Source organism: Podarcis bocagei, assembly GCF_964188305.1.
Source record: "Podarcis bocagei genome assembly, chromosome: 9".
In the NCBI taxonomy this organism is placed as follows: domain Eukaryota; kingdom Metazoa; phylum Chordata; class Lepidosauria; order Squamata; family Lacertidae; genus Podarcis; species Podarcis bocagei.
The window spans coordinates 15,944,223-15,970,460 of NC_138134.1; positions in this window are offsets into that span (position 1 = coordinate 15,944,223).

Sequence of the window (26,238 nt, forward strand, 5' to 3'; positions counted from 1 at the left end):
CGATGCCAGGCGGGGGGGGAACGCCTCCTCCCGCCGCCCGGCATCGCAACGAAGCTCCGATGCCGGGCGGGGGGGGGAACGCCTCCTCCCGCCGCCCGGCATCGCAACGAAGCTCCGATGCCGGGCGGGGGGGGGGGAACGCCTCCTCCCGCCGCCCGGCATCGCAACGAAGCTCCGATGCCGGGCGGGGGGGGAACGCCTCTTCCCGCTGCCCGGCATCCCAACGAAGCTCCGATGCCGGGCGGGGGGGGACGCCTCCTCCCGCCGCCTGGCATCGGAACGAAGCTCCGATGCCGGGCGGGGGGGGGCGGGGACACCTTCTCCCGCCGCCCAGCTTCGGATGGCTTTCCTGAAGACTTGGGGTGGGAGGAGGGTTTTCCTTCCCACCGCCAACATTCAGAATGCTGTTCTGAATGTTGGCGGTGGGGAGGAAAAACCCTCCTCCCACGCAAGCCCCGGGAACAGAGGGAAAGCGCTGCGCGCCTTCCCCTCTGCTCCCGTACCTGTCCTGAAGGCTTGCGGTGGGGAGAAAAGCCCTTCTCCGCACCGCCAGCCTGGCAAGCGGTTTCCCTAGGGACGCATTAATTGATTTTCAATGCATTCCTATGGGAAACCGTGCTTCGCAAGACGAAAAACTCGCAAGAAGAAAAAACTTGCGGAACGAATTAATTTCGTCTTGCGAGGCACCACTGTAATCAAGTTTATTTTATAGGCATGTACAAGCTTATGGTTTCAGTTAGTTTTCCTTGGCAGTTTCTTAATCTTAGTTCCTTAACTGTCCTATGCGTTCCTAACAACCTCAAACTGATTATTCCAACTATTTGACTCCACCAAACAATTCCTCTCACTCACAACACAACTCGACCAACCCACAAACTTAACCTCCCTCCTCCTTCTTCAACTCCCAACTCTCAACTGACTTCCACACAACACCCACTCTCACTCTAACTCCTCCTTTCAGTTTCTCTGTGGCCAATCACATCACACTCATTTAACCCTTTCCTTATGACCCATCTAGGAGGCAAACGCCACAGGCCCAGACTGTGGGGGCCCAGTAACATACATGTGCATCATGACATGTGTGCTACTCAGCCTCTGCCCGCCACTCCCATGGTGTCAGAGTGTCAGCTGAGGTAAGGCTTCAGACGGGGGCAGGCAGAGGGTGAACAGCGCACGTGCGACATGATGGACGGGCACCCGCAGTAGAAAGTTCATGGGTGTCCAGGCAATCAGGGCTCCCTAGGGATGGCACCAGGGGTGCTGGTGCTGGGTGGTGCTGGCAAGGTTTGAATGTGTGTGTGCACTGGTGGAGCCATTCCGCCAATGCTTCATCTAGTGTATCCACACTGCTCCAACCTTGGCGCCACCATGACTTCCCATTGACTTCCTGGCAGTGAATGGAGGAAGTCACTTCAGCTCTACTACTCACATAACATTGAACATGCTTTTCCCGTTCTCTCCTACACATACAAAGATACAGTGGTATGTATAAAAGACCCATGGATCAAAAGTCCCAATCCTAAATTTAAGGTCTTGACCACACCAGCTTTTTGTGAAGCTCCTTGTCCTTGAAATTTTGAGCTATTGTCCCCATGACAACCCCACTCAACCAACCTTCATCTTGTTCCTTTTCAGCACCAAGTTTGGATTTCCCCTGTTCTGGGATAATCTGAAATGGGAAAATAATTCTACTTCAAACTGTTGTCATAGCTGTCAACTGTCCCTTATTTGGCAGGAAAGTCCCTTATCCCAGCGCTGTGTCCCACTGCTGTCCCTTATTCATGATGTCCCTTAAATTTCCCAGGTTTCAAAGGAAGCAGCTCCTCACCCTCCCTGCCTGCCGGCCAGGGAGGAGGGAGGCTCCAACTGTGTTCCTTGGCTGAGTTGCTCACCTAATAAGGAGTCTAAGAACGACTGGGGGGTGGAGCTTGCATGCCTTGTGCCGATCAAATCGGCTGCGTTGCCTGGGGACTCGCCTTTGCTCAGCGCTTCCCAGCGGAGAGGTGACGGTGGTTTTCCTTGCTGCATCCCCTTTTTGCCGGGTTGCTGCACTGTGGGAACCACCGCTTGAGGCTTTGTTTGGCTGCTGGCTGGGCTTTCTGCCTTTGGCTCAGAGGGGCTCAGAAGTTGAACATACCTGTGTTCGGAAAATCCCTTATTTTGGCTGCTGATCCCTTATTTTTGAGGCTGCTGGTCCCTTATTTTCAAATCTGTAAGTCATGACAGCTATGTGTTGTTATCAAGGCATATTGCAGTGGGGTGGATGGAATCTATGTGGGTGTGTCAGAACTCCCTCTCTCTCTTTAATTCTCCTCCCCTTCAATGGCCTATGCTTTTCTGTTCCTCACATTGGTCTTCTAGTAGTTCTTGTGACAACACCTTGTTCAAACAGCAGCCCATGCATGTATACATGACCAAAGATAAGACTTGGCATGCATAACTTGTTCCTTATAGTGCATTCAGTGAAGTGGGATCCTTTATGCAAAGGGTTCTCTACAATGGGTATGAACCTCAGCACTTGTAAGCTCTCTTGATTTCAGTAGTATAGTTATGTATGTACCTCCTCAATTAACAGGAGACAGGAAAATGCTAAACCACTGAACTATAACCCTTCTGTAATTTTCAATTAGAATATTTTTTTAAAAACAACAACCACGCAGGTTTAAGTGGAAATGTCCACCTCAGGACTCAGTTGGTAAAAAAGACCAAGTGCTTGTAACAGAGGAATATGGATAAACATAGCCCGGTCTCTATAATTATTCTATTGTAGAGTTGGTTGGGCAGGCTCACTGCAAAGGAGAAAATAAAATTTAGTTGGAATCAGAAGTGAGCTGCGACCAGGCATATAATGACTTCACGCACATTCATCAATAGCTTACATTCAGATTCCTGAAAGGCCCTTTTCATTATCCATCAAATGGGAGGCTTTAAATTGGTACCATCATTCAGTATTCTAAATGCAAATGTACACTTGCTGAAAAAACAACACTAAGCTGTAATGAGTGGCCAATTTTAATGACTGATTCAGAGACATCTGTCTGTAGCTCTCTCTGATTTAATGCCTTCAGATGTATAATTAGGCTTAGTGCTAAACTTTTGCTGTTCCCAGAAATTAGATTCTCTCCCTCTTTCTGTGGCTTTGCTTCTTATTGTCTTGCAACCAATTTATGGTTAACTGGGACTGCAATCCTATACATACTTACTTGGGAGTAGTTCCACCAAAAACAATGAGGCGAACTTCTGGGTCCCATCCAATACTTGTTGGCTCAGAGCTAAGGCCCATTATTCCCAGGTAGGTGGGTAAAGAATTGCAGCCTTACCAAGCAGACCTTAGGTGGTAGAGATCCCGTGGCAAAGGAAAGGAGAAAGCTACTAGAGGGGAGACACTTTCCCCTTTCCCAGTTTTGCTTTTTAAAACTATTTTCCCTCCCATGATCAACAATAGAAGGGGAAACCATTACACTAGCTTCTGGCCTAACATGGTTTTATGTCCTTGGGGTGGTTGGGTATGTCAAGGGAACTCATTATGAATGCCTCCCTTGTTCTCTTATAATGGCAATGGCGTCCATCTGAGAGGTGCTGGAATTGAGTTCCAATGAGTTCTGGCTGGAAAAAAAGCCCTAGGGTTGTCCTATTCCATCCCCTCCAGCATTTCTCTGATGAAGTTAGGGACGTCCTAAGGAAAAGCAGGACATTCCAGGTTCAAATCAGAAACTGGGATGGCTCCTTTAAATCTGGGACTGCCCCTGGAAAATAGGGTCACTTGGAGGGTCTGCCTTAGGTCTACAGCCTCAGCCTCATATAAATTAGTACCGCTAATAAAAACTTAAATAAAAATTCAACCAACATCAAATATAAGATTCCCCAGAACGTATTAGGACAAACATGTGTGTCCTAATGTTCACAACTCACTTGATTCACTTTGCTTCCTTTTGAAATGTGGCATTGCCTCATGTTACAAGGTATGTTTGTTCAATGACAAAGTCAGATCCAATAAGTTTCTTTGTGTTACTGGTTATTCTGCTGCATCAACTGATTTCAGAAATACCCATGCGCCTTTTCTTTACATATTTTGTAAAATCAGTACATTGCATGGATGGACTCAAGCCATTCAGCTCTCCTGCTGGCCTCACTTCATCTAGGAATCCTGAGGTGACATATGTGTGAATTTATATTTATATATTTATTTTGAAACTAGTGCTCAGGTGGCAGGAAGGGCGTCAGTGAAATAATAATAATAATAATAATAATAATAATAATAATAATAATAATAATAATTTTTATTTATACCCCGCCCTCCCCAGCCAAGGCCGGGCTCAGAGCAGCTTACAAGCAATAACAAAAACAAGTTAAATGATTACAACTTAATTTTTTTAAAAAAAATACAACATTAAAATATTGAAACATTAAAATATTAAAATGTAGCCTCATCGCAGAAGGAGAAGGAAAAGAAAAAAGAAAGAGAGGGAGGGAATCAAATTGGCTCCAAGCCAAAGGCCAGGTGGAACAACTCTGTCTTACAGGCCCTGCGGAAAGAAATCAGATCCTGCAGGGCCCTGGTCTCATGAGACAGAGCGTTCCACCAGGCTGGAGCCAGAGTTGAAAAGGCCCTGGCTCTGGTTGAAGCCAATCTAACTTCCTTAGGGCCCGGGACCTCTAGGGTGTTGCTATTTATGGACGTTAAGGTCCTCTGTGGGGCATACTGGGAGAGGCGGTCCCGTAGGTACGAGAGTCCTAGGCCGTGAAGGGCTTTAATGGTCAAAACCAGCACCTTAAATCTGATCCTGTACTCCACTGGGAGCCAGTGCAGCTTGAAAAGCACTGGGTGAATATGCTCCCATGGCAGAGACCCCGTGAGGAGCCTCGCTGCAGCATTCTGCACCCGCTGGAGTTTCTGGGACAGCTTCAAGGGTGTAGAGCGAATTACAGTAGTCAAGCCTGGAGATGACCATCGCATGGATCACTGTGGCCAGGTCGGGGTGGGAAAGGTAAGGGAAATATGGACTCAGGAAATGCTGGAGTATTATATAAAAAGAGGAGGGTGACCAAGATGATGCAGGGTTTGGAGACCAAGACTTATGAAGGACAGTTGAGGGAGTTGGCTATGTTTGGTTTGGATAAGAGGAGACTGAGAGAAGCTATAATGGCCAGCTAAAGGGTTGTCACATGGAAGATGGAGCAAGCTTGTTTTATGTTGCTCCAGATAGTAGGACCCAACCCAATGGCTTCAATTCAGGAGAAAGGAGAATCTGACTAAACATCAGGAAGAACTTTCTGAAAGTAAGAGCGGAAGTGACCTCCTTGGAGGTTTTTAAGGAGAGGTTGGATGGCTATCTGCCGTGGATGCACTAGTTGAGATTCCTGCATTCCATAGGATTGGACTAGATGAGGGTTAACCTCCAGAAAGGTAATGCTGAAGCACTGAATCCTGTAGCTTTTGAAAACAAATGGGCAAACTTAGTGCACATCTAAATTAAAATTAGGAAACAGGGGAACACAATATAAGAAGAAACCTGTTGGATTAGATCAAAAGGCCATTTCACCCACCACCCTGTATTCTCAGTAGAAAATCAGATATGTATGCTATGACAACTGTGAGAAATTTATTGAGCACAAATACAGAGATGTACCTGACCTTTTTATTGTCAAAAACTATCTGATTGTGTGTGTGTCAGATGCGATTGTTCCACATCTTGAAGTACTACAATTCCCCACAATGCTGTTTTTACCATTGACTTAAACAATAATAATAAGAAGAAGAAGAGTTTGGATTTGATACCCCGCCTTTCACTCCCTTTAAGGAGTCTCAAAGCAGCTAACAATCTCCTTTCCCTTCCTCCCCCACAACAAACACTCTGTGAGGTGAGTGGGGCTGAGAGACTTCAAAGAAGTGTGACTGGCCCAAGGTCACCCAGCAGCTGCATGTGGAGGAGCGGAGACACGAACCTGGTTCCCCAGATTACGAGACTACCGCTCTTAACCACTACACCACACTGGCAGGGGGGGGACGTGTCAGAAGTTAGTGATTCATTCACCAAATGCTTTCCATATATTTTCTTTTTAAACTAATCCCTACCTCGAGGTTGTCTTGACCCAATCATTTATAGGTCTCAGAGAAGGAAGTTATCCAAAATGTAAATTCTGGAGCAAGAGAGAGAAAGAAAATATATAAACGCCGATCAAAGGAGTTGAGAGCCCAGCTCTCAAGGAATAGAAGCAACAGGAGAAAACTTCTTAGGCACACGAGGCGAAAAAAACAGCAATCAGTTAACATTCTTCCAGTAACAAAAAAGAAAAAGAAAAAGAAAAAGAAAAAAAAGATTCTGGAATGAAAGAGGGCCTATGCATCAAAATACAGTCTGAAAAGCACAACAAATGCACAGTGAAACTGAAGCAGGTGCATATTTCATCAGTAATGGCAACACAATCCTGTTTATTGTTACTTATGGGAGGAAAGAGAACCTAGTATTAAAAACATACCCTGAAACATCTTCAACATTTCTGTGAAAGAATACATGAAGCAATATAAAATAGGGCAGAAGAAATAATGTGTGTGTGTTACCTGCTTGATTTCAGTTTCTGGCCAATGTTGAAAATTTAGGATATTTGGAAGCATATACTGAACTAACAGTCTAAGGACAGCATGAATGAATAAACAAATTTTTTTTCCAATAAACTTTGAAAATAATAGCAGTAATATTAATAATAATTCAAAAAGTAAAACTGAGGTGTAATTCAACACTAATGAACTCTCTGTATGCATAAACCTTTCCCAGAGTTGCAACATTTATTTTTAAAAAATCTTTATTTATTTTTAAATTTTATTTGGGAAAAATCAATATGGCCCTCATTAAGTAAAAAAAAAAAGTATTGTGATTGTGAACCCTATAGAATCAACAATATAACTGCATTCATAAAACATGTACAAAGCAGAATAATTTCTGTTAAGTCCAGGAATGTAGGAAACAGCCTTATACTGAGTATATTGGTCCATCTATCGCAATATGAAAAAGGGACGCGGGTGGCGCTGTGGGTTAAACCACAGAGCCTAGGACTTGCTGATCAGAAGGTCAGTGGTTCGAATCCCCATGACGGAATGAGCTCCGATTGCTCGGTCCCTACTCCTGCCAACCTAGCAGTTCAAAAGCACATCAAAGTGCAAGTAGATAAATAGGTACCTCTCTGGTGGGAAGGTAAACGGTGTTTCCGTGTGCTGCTCTGGTTCACCAGAAGCGGCTTAGTCATGCTGGCCACATGACCCGGAAGCTGTACACCGGCTCCCTTGACCAATAAAGTGAAATGTGCGCCGCAACCCCAGAGTCAGTCACGACTGGACCTAATGATCAGGGGTCCCTTTACCTTTACCTTTTTATCTCAATATTGTCTACATTTTCTGGCGGCAGTTCTCTGGTGTTTTAGGAAGGGATCTGTTCCAGCCCCACCTGGGACCACCTGCATGCAGATCAGATGCTCTACCATTGAGCCAGCGACCTTTCTCAACTTTGTAAAACTGTATGTATGTGGTGGGTTCCAGAATCCCAAAGTTAAGGAGTTTGCCCCATAAAGCCAAAATATTCTTAAAAAAAAAATGTATTTGGAGGCTTCTGAGAGAAAACATCTGAAGTAGTCTGAGGAACGTCCAGAGAGTTCCAATAAGACTAGCGGTATTTCTCTGGACCAGAGAGACTACACATCCCTAATTTCCTATCCCATGAGCAAAAGCATGTTTGGTTTCACTAAATTCACTGAATACTGCTAAATGAATTCTGAAATTATCAAGCATGCTACATAAATTATATGGGCTATTTATTTTCCTCATTCTTGCTGACAAAAAGCGATGTGTCTGCGTGTTGTGATAAGAATAGCTATTGCTAGCATCGCACACACCGACAGCCCTTACCTGTAATTAAACGAAGAGAAGGAAGGGAAATAGAAGAGCTAATAGTTCTGGGTAAAATGGGTACAATGGTGATTATTTATAAATTAGGCCCCCAGCACCACAAACAACTTGCATGACAATGAAGTTTTAAGGCAATTACGTTCAACTCTGATGGGGGAGGAAGGCCTTCAGACTTTCATTATAATTCATCTGATAGGCAAGTTCAGCTTCCAAAGGGGGGAAAAACAAGAGAAGGCCTTTTGAGAAATTCCAGACTATCTCAGGGCAAAGCGTGATGGTGCATAGTAGACCTTGCAGATGCTTAAATTAAAGCTGCACCACAACTAATGAACAGGGTTTTTTTTTGGGGGGGGGGTTCAAGCTGAAAATAGTGATTTTGTGAGGTGGCTGGGTTTTGAAATATTTCCTAAAACATATTTAAATATATGAATGTGCACTTTCCCAATCCTTATTTATGTGATTTTTAAATGCTTCCCTTGATCCTAATTGGGGACCTAAAATGGTGTGCAATGCAACTGTGATTCACAAATGGACAACTGCAATGCACTCTGTAGAGCTTCACGTGGGAGTGGTCCAGAAGATGCAGCTGGTGCAGGGCACCATGACCAAGTTCTTCAGTGGAGAACATGGCGTCCCTTCTAATGCACTCCAAATGTGCTGTCAGTAGGGGCATGACTGCCAAATTTATGGGTGACAGGACCATGGCTGAAAGGCATGCTATCAGTTGCAGTGAGGCTAACCTTACATGCATTGGTGGCCCTTTCACATATTCTTTCCGTGCATGGCGGAGGCCATGTGATTCTCTGCAAAGTCTACTGCAACTGTAGTTATGCTTGGAAAGATTCCATATCCCGAAGGCTATTGCTCCTTCAGTCTTGATGTGTCAGGATGATGAAGAGAGAAAGAATGAAGGCGAACGGATGTCTTCCTGTTCTCCACAGCTACAGCTGCTACCATTCCTAAGGCTCCCTTGCAGGTGAGCAAAGGAAGGGGTAGAGAGGATACTTTGGGGTCTTCAATACTCCAAACCTTTAGTGGGGTGAGGAATTGGACCTCAAAAACAAACCAGTGCATTTCTGGGTTAGTTCCAGGAGAATGCAAGGAAGTCTACCCACCTCCCGTCCTTATTTAGCCCTAATAGGTTAAAATATAGTCAACACACCTTAATAAGAATCACTGCTCTTCCTCCTTTAGCATGGTAGCTTGCATCTGTGCTTGAAGAGAGCTGAATGCCAACTCTAATAATTCTTGGAGGTTTTTGCTTGTAAGGGAAATGGATTAGAACAATGCATTTAATGACCCAGAAAGCCTATTAGTTATTGCAAAGGAAAGGGGCTCTCTTGAGGTTTCACATCCATTAATAGGCCAGTATTATGTGGGTAGTGAAACAATATACTGTATGAGGTTACCATTTCTCATGCTGTAATGAAGTTTCTCAGCACAGATATGAAACATTACATTTGTGGACTGTGGAGTGGCTTTGAATGGCTTGTGCAGCTAGAGGAACTACAAACAGTGCTCTGCTTGGAGCAGCAATGGAAAAAGCATACGATGTAGTCCAACTCATGTGGTTTCAAGGAAAAGAACTAGAAATAGTTTGGGGACAGAAAGGCCAATATTAGAGCAGCAAGGATTTAATTGCTTCTGCACAGGACCTTAATACACTGGGACAGAAAGCTGGGGCAGTAAATGGGATGGTGGGGAATTCTAGGGTCGTGTCTACTACTCCCTCAGACTCATCTCTGGACATAATACATATAATATTTATCTCAAAGTGCACACATTGCTGAAATGAAATATTATATTATATTTAAAATAAAAAAAAAATCCTTCCAGTAGCACCTTAAAGACCAACTAAGTTAGCTCTTGGTATGAGCTTTCATGTGCATGCACACTTCTTCAGATACACTGAAACAGAAGTTGCCATATCCTTCTATATAGTGAGAAGGTGGGGAGGGGTATTACTCAGAAGGGTGGTGGGAATGGGAGATTGGCAGATAGCTGAGATGAGCCGGTTGACGACTCTTAACGACTGTAATAGGTCTTACAGGAAAATGCAAGGGGTGAGAAGGTGAGAAATGGCTTAGTCATGTATAATGAGATAAGAATCCAATGTCTTTATATTTAATTCATTATATTGCATTTCTCACATACGACATTTTTCTTCCTTTTAACTGTGCCTCTAGTTCAGTGACAAGGTCTGAAACAATCTAGGTCCAAGTAAATCTTAAGGAGCACCTTCTCTCACGTGAACCTCACCACTCAAAGTTTTTTGCAGGCAGCCTTGTACCTGTTCCATCAGAGGTCAGTTTGATAGGTGATCAAAATAGCACCTCTATAGTAGTAGCAAATACAGTGGTGCCTCGCAAGACGAAATTAATCCGTTCCGCGAGCCTCTTCATCTAGCGGTTTTTTCGTCTTGCGAAGCAACTCTATTAGCAGCTTAGCGGATTAGCACTATTAGCGGCTTAGCGGCTATTAACGGCTTAGCGCCTATTAAAGGCTTAGCGGCTATTAAAGGCTTAGCGGCTTAGCGGCTAAAAGGCTATTAGCGGCTTAGCGGCTTAGAAAAAGGGGGGAGAAAGCGAAAAAAAAATCGGAACATTTGCAAGACGTTTTCATCTTGCAAAGCAAGCCCATAGGGAAAATCGTCTTGTGAAGCAGCTCAAAAACGGAAAACCCTTTCGTGTAGCGGGTTTTCCGTCTTGCGAGGCATTCGTCTTGCGGGGCACCACTGTATCAGCCTGATATTTGTCCCTAGAGGCCTGTTAACGAATCGTGTCATATAGGCAGCTTATTAAAATATCCATTTTCAGGCAAGCTTGTGGAGAGCTTTCTTGTTTTTATGGTGTAGCTTTGGTTAAATTTAAGGTTGACTCAAATTCTCCATACATACACACCCGTTGAGTCTCCTTAAAACATTATCAGAACAGGGACAAATGCCCAGGATTGGGCAGGAAGGAAATAAATGTATCTGAATTTTTCCGGAAGGGGTAGCTGGGTTTCACTGGGAAATGTTGACTTGTGGGAAGATTCAGAGGAACTCTTGTACCAGTGGGCCCCGTTTTCCAGAATGCCTTGGGAGTGATACAATGTGGCAGCTCTTCCAAGGCATTATAAAAAGTGAGATTGATAGTACACTACAGAGAGTCTTGTACCACTGTGATCAGTGTGGCGCTTTTCCAAAAAGTGATACATGCATGTGTTATAGGAATTCTAAAGGTCATACACACACACACACACACACACACACACACACACACATATACATGTACAGTGGTAGCTCGGGTTAAGAACTTAATTCATTCTGGAGGTCCGTTCTTAAGGTGAAACTGTTCTTAACCTGAGGTACCACTTTAGCTAATGGGGCCTCCTGTTGCCTCCACACCATCGCCGCGCCATTTCTGTATTCATCCTGAAGCAAAGCTCTTAAACCAAGGTACTATTTCTGGGTTAGCAGAGTCTGTAACCTGAAGTGTCTGTAACCCGAGGTAACACTGTATATAAACCACGTGTCTGAAATAGTACAGGAGAGCAATCCTGAAACCATTTTGACTCTCCCAAATTGACCTCAAATGTTTCTCTACAAGGAGGAAGGAAATGGGAAAGACTCTCCATTGTCTTTTGCTTACCTGTCTTTAGGGCATCTTTGTGTATAAATAGGGTGAGCCTGTGACCTGGATTCAGGAATTAAAGTATTTCACATCTCAAAAGGAATGGCCAGGCTGGTCAGGTGAGGCAATCAAGTGACCATTATCAGTATCCTGCCAGACAGGATTTCTGTTATAGCCCGCCTCCGTCTGTGATGTATGTCATGTTTGGGGGGCCGGTCTTGGGCTAAGAGGGTGGTCAGTTCCAAAAGTCTATATAAGGGCTTGCACACCATTGTTCTGGGTCCCTCCTGCCTCCTGCGTGTCATTGTGAGCACCCTGTTGCAACAGTTAATAAAGATCAGGCTTAATAGCTACTTTGCTCCAACTTGACAATGGTTGATCTCTGTTTCCTTCCTCCGACTGAAAGGTAACTGTGACGTTTGTACAGAGCCCCCGGTCATCTCACGGACTATTGACCCGTACACTACTAATCCGCTGCCACCAACCAGGTTCTGCCTGGTATATCACTTAGTCTCAGTCAGGTTCTCAAGTTAACAATGAAGAGTGTAGTTTATTGCAAACACAAATAAACTTTACATGCATTCGAAACACTGTTACACTTTACCCTCTTAGTCTTATTTTATCCTTTCTCTAACTCTTCTACCTTCTACCTCCCCTCACACAAGAACCAACTGCACTGTCTTTCTATTTCCATCTGTCTGCCAATTGCTTTCCCAACTGCTTCTTCCCAACCAACCAACTAACAACTAACTGTCTAAACCTTGGGCTAGGCCCTTTTATAAACAGGTAGGCTCCACCTCTGGCTTTTCTATTGGTCAACCTTTTAACTCTTTCTCTCCCCCTGTACAGACATTTTCCAAAAGAACGGGCAAATGCCACAGTAACCTTTTAGGTTCTTATACAGTGGTACCTCGGGTTAAGTACTTAATTTGTTCTGGAGGTCCGTTCTTAACCTGAAACTGTTCTTAACCTGAAGCAACACTTTAGCTAATGGGGCATCCCGCTGCCGCTGCACCGCCGTAGCACGATTTCTGTTCTCATCCTGAAGCAAAGTTCTTAACCCGAGGTAGTGTTTCTGGGTTAGCGGAGTCTGTAACCTGAAGCGTATGTAACCTGAAACGTATGTAACCCGAGGTACCACTGTACAGGTTTCCCAGTAAGCCTCCTATAGGCAGGGAAACAGGTTTACTGAATTCCCTTTTCACAAGGAAAACCTGAAAAAACTTTGGCCACCTCAAAAGGTTAGCTAAGCTAAGCTGCGCCCCAAAAACTTCAGAGAAACGTTTTCTTGCCTATGATTTCCCCCTGTGATTTCCTACTTCATCCCCACTATGCACTTTGAACAGAAGCATGAGTATGAAGATTGCTGAGTGTGTACTATTGTTCTCTGCTAATGAGAGCTGAACAGCAACAATGTCTCTAAAACCATAATGTAAATTCTGAGGAAAGAAAGATAAAATAAAAACCAGAGTGGCCTCTGCATCCAAATCTAAATAACAGCATCCGCAAGATTAATTCACTTAGTTTGCATTCCTTTGTGGTATGGATTGCCTAACAAACTGAAATGTGCTAGGAAATTGCCTTTGGGAAGAACGGGGGTGCGATAAGCTGAAGAACATCAGAACTGGACAGGAACAATTTTGATACATGTGAACTTTATAAATGTTGTTCGTGACAGCCTTTAATCAATATGAAATATGGCATAGGTCTCCAAATGGTATCCAAGAACCTCTGGAAATGACAAATAATTTGCCATTGCTATTAGTAGCACATTTGTCAACAGCAGTTTGTGGAACAATAACATCTGCCGGGTGATGTTTCCTGAGCTTCATCGCGACAGTGATGCATTGCACTGCTGTTGCACCTACATTTCTCTAATCTTTTGATATAGTATGTTTACAAAGTGCTAAGATAACTTACTAATTGAAGTTTGTCAGTGATTTTATTTAATGGGGGGGAGGAAGACTGAGTAGCCTCTTCACAACCCCAGTATTGTCTTGATTGACTCTCTACTGCTCCTATTTTTTGGTAACTGGAAAGGATAACACAAATTGCTTGTAGGGAGGGGGACATGAAAGCTGCAGGGTGGCAACACACACCAGAAGAATTATGAAAAACCACCCTCCAAATATCTCCAAATAGCAAAAGAGAGACACCCATAAGTAAGTTTCACTGAATTCAGTGGGGATTGCTTCTGAGTAGACATGTATATAAGATTGTAATGTAAGAGACTGGGGCTGCAATAATATACAGTGGAACCTCGGGTTGCGAACGTGATCTGCAGCATTCTCAACCCGTCTGCACATGCATGGGTTGCGATGTGGCACTTCTGCGCATGCATAAAGTGCGATTTAACACTTCTGTGCGAGTGCCGAAATGGAGCAATCCATTCCGATACTTCCAGGTTTGGCGCAGTGCATAACCCGAAAATGCGTAACCTGAAGCATCTGTAACCTGAGGTACCACTGTACTCAGGGCTGGCCCAATACATTTTGGAACATCGGGAGAACCACAAAATAGCTCCCCAACCCCTGGGCCAAGAAAGAAGTGGTGAGTGAAGATCTACATGGGGAACAAGGGTGTAAGGAGATGAGCAGCACCTGCTATTTGCCAAGAAGTCGGTATAAAGGTGGCATGGGGCTGCTTCTGACGAGGTTGAAAATTCAAAGAACACGCCACAGCTGTCATTGTGGTAGCAGCAGCAGGCAATGCTTGGATACTGGATCTGCCCCTGTGGGTCCTGCCGCCTGAGGCGATTGCTTCACTTTGCTTCATAGGTAGTCCAGGCTTGAATCAGGAACAGGGAGGGGGTAGAAACTCACTTTTATATCCATTATAATGAAACACTATGCCATTCATACCCCGCAGAACAATACAAGAACTGAAACTCAGTTATCCTTTGGAATTCATACTTTTTGTGATGCGCTTCTCCAACCAAAGTAAAATGTGTACAAAAGTGTGTGTATAACTGGAACTGGAACCTATTTACTACTACTACTACTACCAGTGCTTTATTCCTGGGTGGACACAGGGGTACGCATACCCCTAAACATTTTGTGAATCTTTGTACTTTTGCCCATTTACTGTATTTATTTTTCCCAATTTGAGCAATAAAATGGTGATTTTCTTGAGTCAAAATCAGAGTACCCCAAAACATTAAAAATAAAAGCACTGACTACTACTACTATGATTACTGTGACTACTACTATTAACAACAACAACAACTCTATTATTTATGCCCTGCCCATCTGACTGGATTGCTCCAGCTACTCTGGCCAACTTCCAACATATATAAAAACATAATAAAACACCCAACATTAAAAAAACTTCCCTATCCAGTGCTGCCTTCAGGAAATAAGGTTACTTATCTCCTTGGCTCAGGGCATAGCTGTCAATGTTTCCCTTTTTAAAAGGGAAATTCCCTTATTCTGAATAGGATTCCTCGCAAGAAAAGGGAAGAGTTGACAGCTATGGCTCAGGGGGGTCACATAACTCCATAACCTCCAACATTTCTCTGATGAAAATAGAGATGTCCTACCATAACCTCCAACATTTCTAAGGAAAAGTAGGACATTCTGGGATCAAATCAGAAAGCAGGACAGCTTGTGTAAATCATATTGCTTGCAGTGGAGAAAGGTAAACAAGTACTTTAGTCTTTCTCACTGAAGTTGATGTGGTTTGGTGATGGAAGTAGTAGTAGCCATGCTCAGTGCAGGGGTCCATCAGGAAGAAAATGCAGGAAGTTCAATCTGGGACATGCAAATTTCCAGGGAATTCAAGGCACATGCAAGGACTTGGTTGTTTAGTCATGTCCGACTCTTCTTGATCCCATGGACCAGAGCACGCCTGGCACTCCTGTCTTCCACTGCCATGCTATTCTCAAATAAAGAATCCCAGATCTATTTCTATTCCCTCAGCCTGGATAATATGTCCCTGAGAGAGATGACAAGGTTTCCCATCTGTTTTCAGCCTGACTGCTGCCTGCTTGTCTGTCAATTGCCTGCTGATTGTCTGTGTGACCCATGTTAGCGCGATCCTGCCCTTAGATCCAAGTACTTTGCAGGTGGGATTGTGTTTCATAATAGCAGAGCATCACAGTAAACGTAACTACAGTGGTAACGGACTCGCAGAATTACCTGCAGAAACTGCAAGCTGAAGAAGTTAATTAGTGCAATAGACTGAAAAGAAAGAATGGTACATTAGCCCTGATAAAGCCTCGTGGACTGAAGGAAGAAATGTTTTACAACCACTAATGAGCAAACTTAGAAGTGACCATGCTTTGGTTGCTTGGAGACTTCTACTTTTGTCTAATTAACAGCGCAAGCTAATAAACAAGTCAGCATAGCACTAAAGGCATATTTTAAAAACTGTACTGGGATAATATTAAAAAGTGACCTCTTTCACTGCTGGACATGTCTTATGGGAAGTCATTATGTATTGCGCTTTAAAAACTCCCAGAGCTAATTTTCCAATGAGCACTTGAATGCTCCTTGCAAAGAACTGCAAAAGAAAGAAAACACTTTGAAAGGGGTGAATATTATACGAATGCAGAATACAAAATTCTGCCGTGGCTTATCTTGTCAAGCCATTGCCATGCAAACTCTGTGCTGTTCTGACAAAGGTAGGGCCGATTCATACGTTCCACTTAATTCATGACTTAATAATTGACTACTCAGAGCTAGGGGTGTATGATACCTAGGAATGGCATGAGAGTTTGCCTGAGACTGATTTGGAGTCTAATGCAGAGAATTTGAAAGATCAGTGGCCAAAGAGGGGTGGACTAGGAATCTGGTTTAAATGAAACTGCAATGGAGATTTTGAAGTAAACAATGAGCTTGAATTTTGTCTTACATTGGGTCAAGTCTTGTATTGAGCATCTGCTTCCATTTGAGCCACACATCCATGCTCATTTCTTTAAACAAACAAACAAAGGCCAGGAATTATACATGCAAAAAAATACATACATAATACACCCTAAACCACAGGTGAATCACAGCTGTTCCATAGCATACATGCACATTTCCATTGGGACAATGCATGGGATTATATTGTTTAGATTTGGTAATGTATGCATAATGCAATGTGTGCAAAAACAAAAGGGACAGCTAAAGTGGCCAAAGCAGTTTCTTTGAGAAGTAAATGGTTGTAGCAAGATTAGCTAATTATCAGTTGTCATAAGGAAACAGTTGGCCAAGTAGATGACTGGTTGACGTCAGAGAGGGCTGGAGTACTGGATCCAGCCAGCAGAGTGGCTCAAGACCTCCGCAGTCCCCAGCAGGCCACTTTGAAACATGAGTGAAGCATGACACCTGCCAATCACCTTACATCAATATGACACAACATGTCCCATTGCCCATGTGGTTTGTTTCAAATAATACACACAAAGGAAGCAAGGTTTGCAGCAGCCACCAATTGTTTCTTTGCAGCCATGCCTTTATTTGGGAGAAGTGACCACATGGGTAAAATTAAGACCCTTGCCAGGCTTGATTTGGTCTGAAGGTCAGAGGTTCTCCCTCACTGCCATAGGTGCTAGTGGCTGGAAGGGGGAGGTAGAATGGGGCATGGCTTCCCCTGAACCCTCTCAAGGCACCTTGTAGATATGCCATTACTAGTTGCAGACCCCTCTTTCTCAGTTCCAATCCAGGCCCATTTAGGACATTAAGAGGCTTCTGAGCTTCAGGGTCAGCCAGAGAGCAGAGAAGCTGAGATTACATTCAAAAAGATATACTAGGTATATAATTGTGAGTGTGTAATAAAGTTGTGTGTGTGTGATGTTTTGAGTTTGACGATAAAGCCCTAACCAAGCAGCCAACTGCATTTCCTCTGCCTTTTGTAATTGTATATATTTTATGCGCAATGCCCAACTGCTAGGTGACAATCAAGGGTGGGGACAGAAGTGGACCAATCACAGTAGAGGAACTACAGCAAAGGAACATGGGAAGAAACCACCATTTGGGTTGAAGCACTTCCAGAGGGCACCCAGGATCATTGCTTACCCTACACTGTTTAACTAGAAGCATTTGGAAATCTAGGGCAAAGTCTGCCTCAGCTGAGAGACACTATGGAGGTGCCTGGAGGAAAGACCTCAGGCTTTTGAGATCTATTTTGTGTTGAATTTCTAATATGTCAAGTTTTTGGTGTTGGATTAAGTGCAAAGTTCGCCAAAAGAAGAATCCCTAAACTGGAATTTGAAGCAACAGTTTAGGAAAGGCAAAAACTCTTTGAATAAGGCTACCAACTTTTCATTGCAAAGGTCAAGCTGATTCAAGCTGACACTCTTAATTAAGGTATTATACACTCTTAAAGCATAAATACTTCCACTTTAATCAGTTCCTCAGTATCCATTCTGTGATATCTCATTAATGTTGTGCATCCTGTGAACCTGGTTTAGCTGAGGAATTTCACACCTCCTAAGTACTGCAGAAACCTTGGGGGGGGGGATAAATTTTTAACAATACAAACTCCATCAGCATGGAGGTTTCCAATGCAAATATGGAAACTTGGAACAATTTGACTTCATGAAAATGTAGCAGATGTACTAGAATATAGCAGATAGCATGGAAGGAATAAATTAGGTAGACCAAGCTTAAAATTTCCAGAGCCATGAAGTTCACCAAATGGCCTTGGGATAATAACTTATTTCTCCCATTGACCTACCCCACATTGATTACTGTGAAGCCAATAATGGATGACATTCTGAAGATTTTGGAGGTAGGAGGAGGGAATTCATTTGGTCCACTTTTTACAGTGGACCAGCCCAAGCCAACACTCCTAAACCTTTTCATGGATCAAAACTAAACTCAGATTGTGCACGTCTGTGGATTTTGCTACGTAGTTTCAGTGCATAAGCATTGCAAAAAAATGTTCAAAAATTTACAGATGAATCCACTGAAAAGTAGTTTTTTTTTACATGTTACAAGTTATCTGACATAAAAAAGTGTTTACTAAATTTTAAACATAGACGTATTTTGTGTGGGGGAGGGTGTGGACTCTTTCATAAAACAGAATGGAATAGATAAGTTCTAGTGGGTTGAGCCAAGTCTTCACACAAGCTAAGTAAACTAAAGTTTAAGGGCTCCCAATGTAATAACAAAAAAGACTAAAATTCATGATTTATACCACTGATTAAAAATTAAGGAAACTAGAAAAATAGACACTAGAACAGTCATTAAACATTTTCATATTCAGTTGTTTTTAACATTTTTTAACAGTAGTTTTATTGTTTTGACAAACCACTCTGAAGTGTTGTTTTTATAGGTATAGATATTTTATGAAATGAATAAATAAATAAATGTTAAGTAGGCAATCCTAAAGTATTTTCCTTTAAAGCCTTATTGCAATGCATATATTACAGTTACATGCCAAGCTTTTAGTTGCATCCTCGCTTATGTAACTGTAGATATGCAATTACAAAAGTTTATTATTTCTGTTTTCATCATCCTGTCTGTTAGAGCAATGCACATTATTATTATTTTTACTCCTTTTGGTACTGCAATGTGGGTTCTTAAACACATCTTTGAGCCTCAGCGTGCCTTAAATCTGGCCCTGCTAGCAAGGCTGCAATGGACTGCAATTAACAGCTCAGTCTATCCCTAGCTGGAAAATCGCAGCATGAAAGCAATGTGGTGGGCTGCAAATAATTTCAGGAGAAATGATTAAAAGTTTAGAAACATTGTTTAATTTGATTTTCATTGCTGCCTTCTGTTTATGGCAACTGTTTAATTCTATAAAGCAATTATTGGCAATTATTACAGCTCAAGTAGCAATAATTGTTTTATTTGATAATTAAACACTTATTTTGAGCACTACAACTGAAGTGTAACAAAATATATACTAATTCCCCTAGTCAAATCCCTTGCTTGTAACTCATGAGAGCATTCTAAGTGTTTGTCTCTCAAGGATGACTGAAGAATCGGAATATTCTCCTTTGGCCAAAGCTCAACCACAGGAAAATCGTATACAGCAAACACCCAATTAAGGCATGAAATGGTGTGCCACATTTGAGGGGGAAGGGAGTTATGAGCATTAACTTAGCCATTAATTGTCCCAGCTCTGCATGTGTTGAAATCTGCCGCTTGGTATGTATGCAGCGTTTGCATCATATAATTTGCAAATCAACAAGTGCTGATTTGAGAACCCCAGCAGTATTTATTAAATTTACTACGTAATTATATTTACACAGGATGATTTTAGTTCAGCAGCTCAGCTCAGCACAGGTGTGACAAACAGTCATATTTTCTTCATCTACTTCAATCCATTCTGAAGCAATGACTAACACTATTTCTTCTTCTTCCTCCTCCTCTTCTTCTTCCTTCTTCTTCTTCTTCTTCTTCTTCTTCTTCTTCTTCTTCTTCTTCTTCTTCTTCTTCTTTGTTTCCTTGATTCGCTGCAGTATGCCATGAACCCAAGAGCAATTTCTTTTAATTCCCATAATTGTCCAAGTCCCTTTTCCCCTTTATTTTGTTGGTTTGGGAATCTATTCATAGCCAACAGGGAAGAAAACCGAAGATAAAGAACTTATAATTATATGATCTGAAAAGCATCCCTTGAATTTGCAGCTAATGGAGCTTAATGGTCAATCTTGTTACTTTTCGTTTTATGTGAAAAATAAAATGTGGGGAGAAATCAACGGTGCGGGGGGGGGGATACAGTTGTTTTCTGCTTCACAGTGTTAGATGGCTTTTGCTGTTCGACTCCAGTGATGAACCAAGCATGAGTTTGGCTAAAGTCAGGCATAGGCAAACTCAGCCCTCCAGATGTTTTGGGACTACAACTCCCATCATCCCTAGCTAACAGGACCAGTGGTCAGGGATAATGGGAATTGTAGTCCCAAAACATCTGGAGGGCCAAGCTTGCCTATGCCTGGCTAAAGTAAAGGACCATAAGAAACAAGACTCCTGCCTTGACCTTCTGGCTAATGGGATCAAGAGGATCTAGATAGTTCTTATTCACATAGAGAGCTAGGTTGCAATAACAACAATGAGGTAAAATGATTAGTAAACCTCTCTGCCTAGGGCATTTCACTGACTTGGCATCACCACCGAAAAGGCCCTGTCCATGATAATTCTTGTAGTGGTGTTGTGAATAGGAGTGTGGCAATCAGAACCTTTTCTGTGGTTTATTACTGCAAATCATGGCACGTGTAAAAAGCTTGGCATAAGTTAATGAGACAGGAGATCTCCATTATGAATTTTCTTGACCCTGTTACCAATCTTATCTCAAACCTACCCTGGAAGACATTGAGGAGATATCCCGAGCTCATAATACCTTGTATAAAGATCAACACATGTAATTTATGTAAAAGAACACTGTCAAAATATCAATCCATTGGCAGGTTTCAATTGAGTTTCTGTGTGTAACTTTACAAAATGTAAAGTTTACTTTATGAAATGTAAAGTAAGTTAAACAACATGGAGAAAATAAAGTTAAGTGTGTATTCAAAGAATCCAATTCGGGAACATCATGGGAAGATCGGAGGTCACATTAAATTTAATTACAAAATTATGTACAAAACAAGTATCAATTAAAGAATGGATGACTGCTTATTTTTATTTTGTCTTTAACATCTATTGAATATTTCTGTTATACAGTTTTAAAACTAATAAAGCATTGAACACATGTAATCTAGTTACCAGTAAAATCTTATCTGCACCTCCTGTTAAAGAATGGTTGCTACGCATGGTAAGATTACTTTATTATTATTTTTAAACCCACACTACAGCTTTTTCCACTGCCATAATACCACAGAGCGACCACTCCAATCCTCAATCCTTCAGCACTGTCACGGCAGTAAGATAACTTTAAGACAGGAAGCAAACTAGGATAACCAGTTTAGTCATTGCTCACCATGACTATATTCTCTCAACTTTTAAGAAAACAAAATTTTAAAAAAGCGAAATGGACAAGAAATGCTGGGAAGAAACAACAGAAATATTGGAATTATGGGAATTGCTCATATATGGTGGAGGTGGAACATGAAAAAGTTTTCCCGTGTCTGCATGGTGGTGGTAAGAAAAGGTAGCTCAGTCTTTACAGTGACCAGGGAAACCCAATGAAGAGTATTGATTTGCAAAGAATAATTCTGGGAAGACAATCAGTTTCAAGCGAACAATAATAGTAATAATCGGGCTTTTTTTTCCAGCTGGAACCTCTCAGATGGGCACCATTGCCATTATAAGAGAACAAAGGAGGTGTTCATGGTGAGTTTCTGCACCTCTTTTTCTAGAAAAATAGAAATAATAATAATAATAATAATAATAATAATAACAACAACAACAACAACAACAACAACAACAACAACAACAACAACAACAACTGTACCCCCGCCTACCTAACTTGGTTGCCCTATCCACTCTGGGCAGCTTCCAACAAATATAAAAGCATAATAAAGCATCAAACATTAAAAACTTCCCTATACAGGGCTGCTGTCAGATGTCTTCTGAAAGTCAGATAATTATTTATCTCACTGACATCTGATGGGAGGGCATTCACAGGGTGGGTGCCACTACCAAGAAGGCCTTCTGCCTGGTCCCCTGTAACTTCACTTCTCGCCATGAGGGAACCACCAGAAGGCCCCTGCAGCTGGATCTCAGTGTCGGAACTAGATATTCCCATCACATCTATGAGCATCTATCTGTCTGTCTGTCTGTCTGTCTGTCTATCTATCTATCTATCTATCTATCTATCTATCTATCTATCTATTCATTGTTCTATTGTTCTATTATCGCTCTCCCAAGAAATGATGTGCATGAAGTCTAAGAAATCTATAGGGAGAGCCAGTCTTCCTTGCTCCAGGGTTGCTGAGAACTTTGTAGATAAGCTTTAGTTGATTCTATGTGAGATAAAGTAGAAAGAGGTATTTTACCACTGTCCACTTTCCCCCCAGGCTGTATACTGAAAGTGAGTGTTTAGGTGTATAAAGCCTTTATGTCATTAAGATAAACAATCTAATCCCAAGTGATCCATTGTGAGCATGGCATAGGCAATGATGGATGAGGAGCTATCTTTCATTGTCTACATTGTCATGCATCACGGCATATGAAAGAGCAAGTGTTAATTTTCATCAAACGTTTAGCTATAATTCATACTTTGGTAATGTTCTCAAATTGTTAATTGAAATCTTTAACCTTGCAGAAGGTTCCTCTCATAATCCCTTGGATGAGCTTTTGCAGTGACAAATGGAAAAGTGAGTGTGACATTGCCAGAACACTATTCTCACTAGAACAGTAAAAGTCTGTTGCTCATATAGTCTCCCAAAAGATCATCATTGCTTTAGACATTTTGAAAACTGGCTTGGACAAAGTACTGGGAAATATCATGCAGAAAATCATGATCTATTGGATGTGGGGAGAGAGCAGATGTTCTAACTGGTCTGTTGCAACACTAATTTTCAATGAGTTGTTGCTGTCTTTGTTTAATTTGACTGCCTTGTAGTGGTAAATAATCCAGGTCAGAGCTCTGTGAAAATGCAAATGGGTGTCACTAATGTCTAAAGATGGGTGAATCTGTAAATTTCAGTTTCTCTCTTTCTCATTCTTTAATCTTAAATTAATTTCTACACATTTCCATGTCAGGTTTTTTTTAATGTCCTTGTAATGCCAGCCTAGCAGTTCGAAAGCACACAGTGCAAGTAGATAAATAGGTACCGCTCTGGCGGGAAGGTAATTGGCGTTTCCATGCGCTGCTCTGGTTCACCAGAAGTGGCTTAGTCATGCTGGCCACATGACCCGGAAGTTGTACGCCAGCTCCCTCGGCCAATCTCCCTCGAGATGAGCGCCGCAACCCCAGAGTTGTCCGTGACTGGACCTAATGGTCAGGGCTCCCTTTACCTTTTTAATACATTATTTTGTGGCTGGAGAATTGCATTGCAAAATTCACAGAACTGTGAATTTTGAAGGATGGATGTGTTATGATTTGCATATTCTTTTGGGAAATGTCATTAGGTACGATCTCCTCTAAGTGCAAACTGAATCACATTTCTCCCGCACACCTACTAACTTCTGTATGGTACTTTCTAAGTGTTCACATCCCTTATGCTGAAGTTATTTGCCCAACAGGTCAAAAAGAACTAAAGAACAGTTTATATCAGAGTTAGCCAATCTGGTGCCCTCCAGTCATTGTTGACCTCATCCCTGACCATTGTGCATGTCATGGTGACTGGAACTGATGGGAGTTGTGGCCAAACAACACCTGGAGAATATCACATTGACCACCTCTGGCTTATATGAAGACCAATCTGTGGAAGATAGAAGGCTGTTTCTCCAATTTAAATTTTCTCAATAGTATCATTTTGGAAGGGGAAGTGTCAACGGAGATACCTTGAAGGTTTAGAATTCATTCCCTTGTATGGTGCTTTCCTTGAGCTACTTTCTCATATTATGCCTTCTGCCGTATCAGATGGCAGATGCAAAGATGTTCCTGCCTCACAATGGATTTGTATCTGTAATTTGAATCAGATTAAGAATGTAATTAGTTATGTCCTGAAATGTCCCTCATATGGTGGGCCAGGGGAAAGAATATTGAGAAAGTCTTTGTCTGTATTAACAAGCAGTTTTGTTCAAGAAATCTTATTACATGCAGAACAAGCTTCATACAGGTACTCACCCCACAAATTCTCCAACCTTTTGAATTCAACATTTCTGAACAAAATCTGGCACTTTGAACTGAGTTCCACTAAACATGTTCATATACTCCCAGCCCCATGCAAAAACCACTAACTTTATTGTTTGACGAGCCTAAGGGACAAAAATCCCTGCCCATGTCAGGAGTGAGCCGGATGCAGCCACATCCTTTTAGAAAACATGTGGGCATGTCCTCTTAATTTAGTTTCCCGTGGCATTTCCTCAATCCTCATTTCTTTTAGTTTTGATTCATGCTCATGTGGAGTTTTCTTTCTTTCTTATATGCTGTATTCTGACTTGCTATGCTCTTTATTAAACTAAGGGTTTTTAATCTGTAAATAATTTCCCCCTTTCTTTCTGTTGTTTCCCCCGTCCACTGGGTCTAAACTGACATTGTAATCTCTTTGGTGCAGAGAGCTGTCTTCAGAGCACCATGCGCATTAATAAATGAAGATACATTGCAAACCTTGTCAAATTTCCCTTCCATTTGGCAGTTCCTCCTGTTTGGGGTTGTTACTTATTAAACACATTGTTCAAGTTCTTCTAATCTCGGTCTCGCTGCTTCTCAATGTGCTGAACAAACAGCATGAGAAAATAATTTTCCAGGCACTTGTAAAAGACACGCTGAATGCATGCTGTGTTTCACACAACAATGTTGGATCAGTTCACTGTGAAGCCTTAGGTGAAATCCTGACTCTGCTGAATTTAATAAAACTCCTGTTAACTTTGGAGAGTCAAGACCTCCACCCCACCCCCTAATTCATTTTAATTAGAGTGTTACAGCCAACTTGTCTTAAGTTATCTTTCTCATTAGGTAGATGTCCTCTTTAAATTTAATTTAGTTGAGTGCTACAGAACTGTGCCTCCCACTGAAATCCTCTAGGGTGTGTGCAACTGTCCTGCAAAACTCTTGGGTGAATCCTGATAGATGTAGTTTAAGATGGTACCAAAGTATGACTGATACACAAGAATACACTTCATATTAGTTTATAACACAGTTGTGGCACTCGTTCACATGTGTTGCCTTCTCTAGCTCTTAGATGACACCATGTCCAGGACAATTTACATTCATTCCAAATGTATCCACATCAAAGAACTTTCCTTAATGCATTTCAGATTATTGGATTAGGCCATATCTTTTCTGCAACACATGCTCTCCTTTCGTTTCCTTTTATTCAATTACGGTAAAAATGTGCAGTATTCAGTGTTTTGTTCAAGAATGGAATATTTGATGGTCTGTGTCGCTAGATTTGCAACATAAATCTAGATGCGTATAATTAGTGGCAATCTAAAAACAATGATGCATGCTTATTCCAGTTGTGGAAACAGTGTGCTACCCAGACCTGCTTTTTAAAGGGGAGATTGCATTTACATAAATGTGCCCTGACTCAACATATAGAGAAAAGGGCTCACATGCGTGCTACAGTGTCAGAATACTGGGGAGAGTCCTGGTGTCACCAAGTGGGCAGAATGCCCAGAGGGCTGCTAATGGGCCACTGCTACTGGCACCACTGCCTGAATTCGCTTTCCTCCTACTCCAGTAAGCCGTGGAAGCAGGGGAAGAGCTTCCATGTACAAGGGCCCAAGTATTATTTTCAGACAAGGCCCATGACTCCATACCTCATATTTAGGTATTAAGCCATGCCACATGATATTTTTTTAAAAAAATTCAGGCATTGATGACATCTACACATTCAGCGCCCAACTAAACACAAGCTGTGAAGAACACTTGCTTCCAGTTCTAGTTCCATGCAGTTTCCTTTCCTCCAAAATTGATTAAAACGTTAATTATCCCAAACACATGCTTTGAAACTAGAATATAATGAATCATGCAGCATATAGTGGTTGGTGTATATGGCCTTAATCATGTGGCAAGCATAGACTTCCGGGTTAGTGCCTCCGGTAACGGCTGGATTCCTCTGATCGGGAGGAACTTGCTTCGTGGAAATTAGGGTCTGGCCGCCACAGCGAAGGCGGGGACCCACAAAAAATCACAGGCGGGAGAAGCCTGTGAATGTGGGATTCGGCTGGCGCCTTTTGAACCTCCCCTACTAGCGGAGAAACCCGAGTTCGGGGATCCGGAGTGACGTGGGGTGAGTGGCGC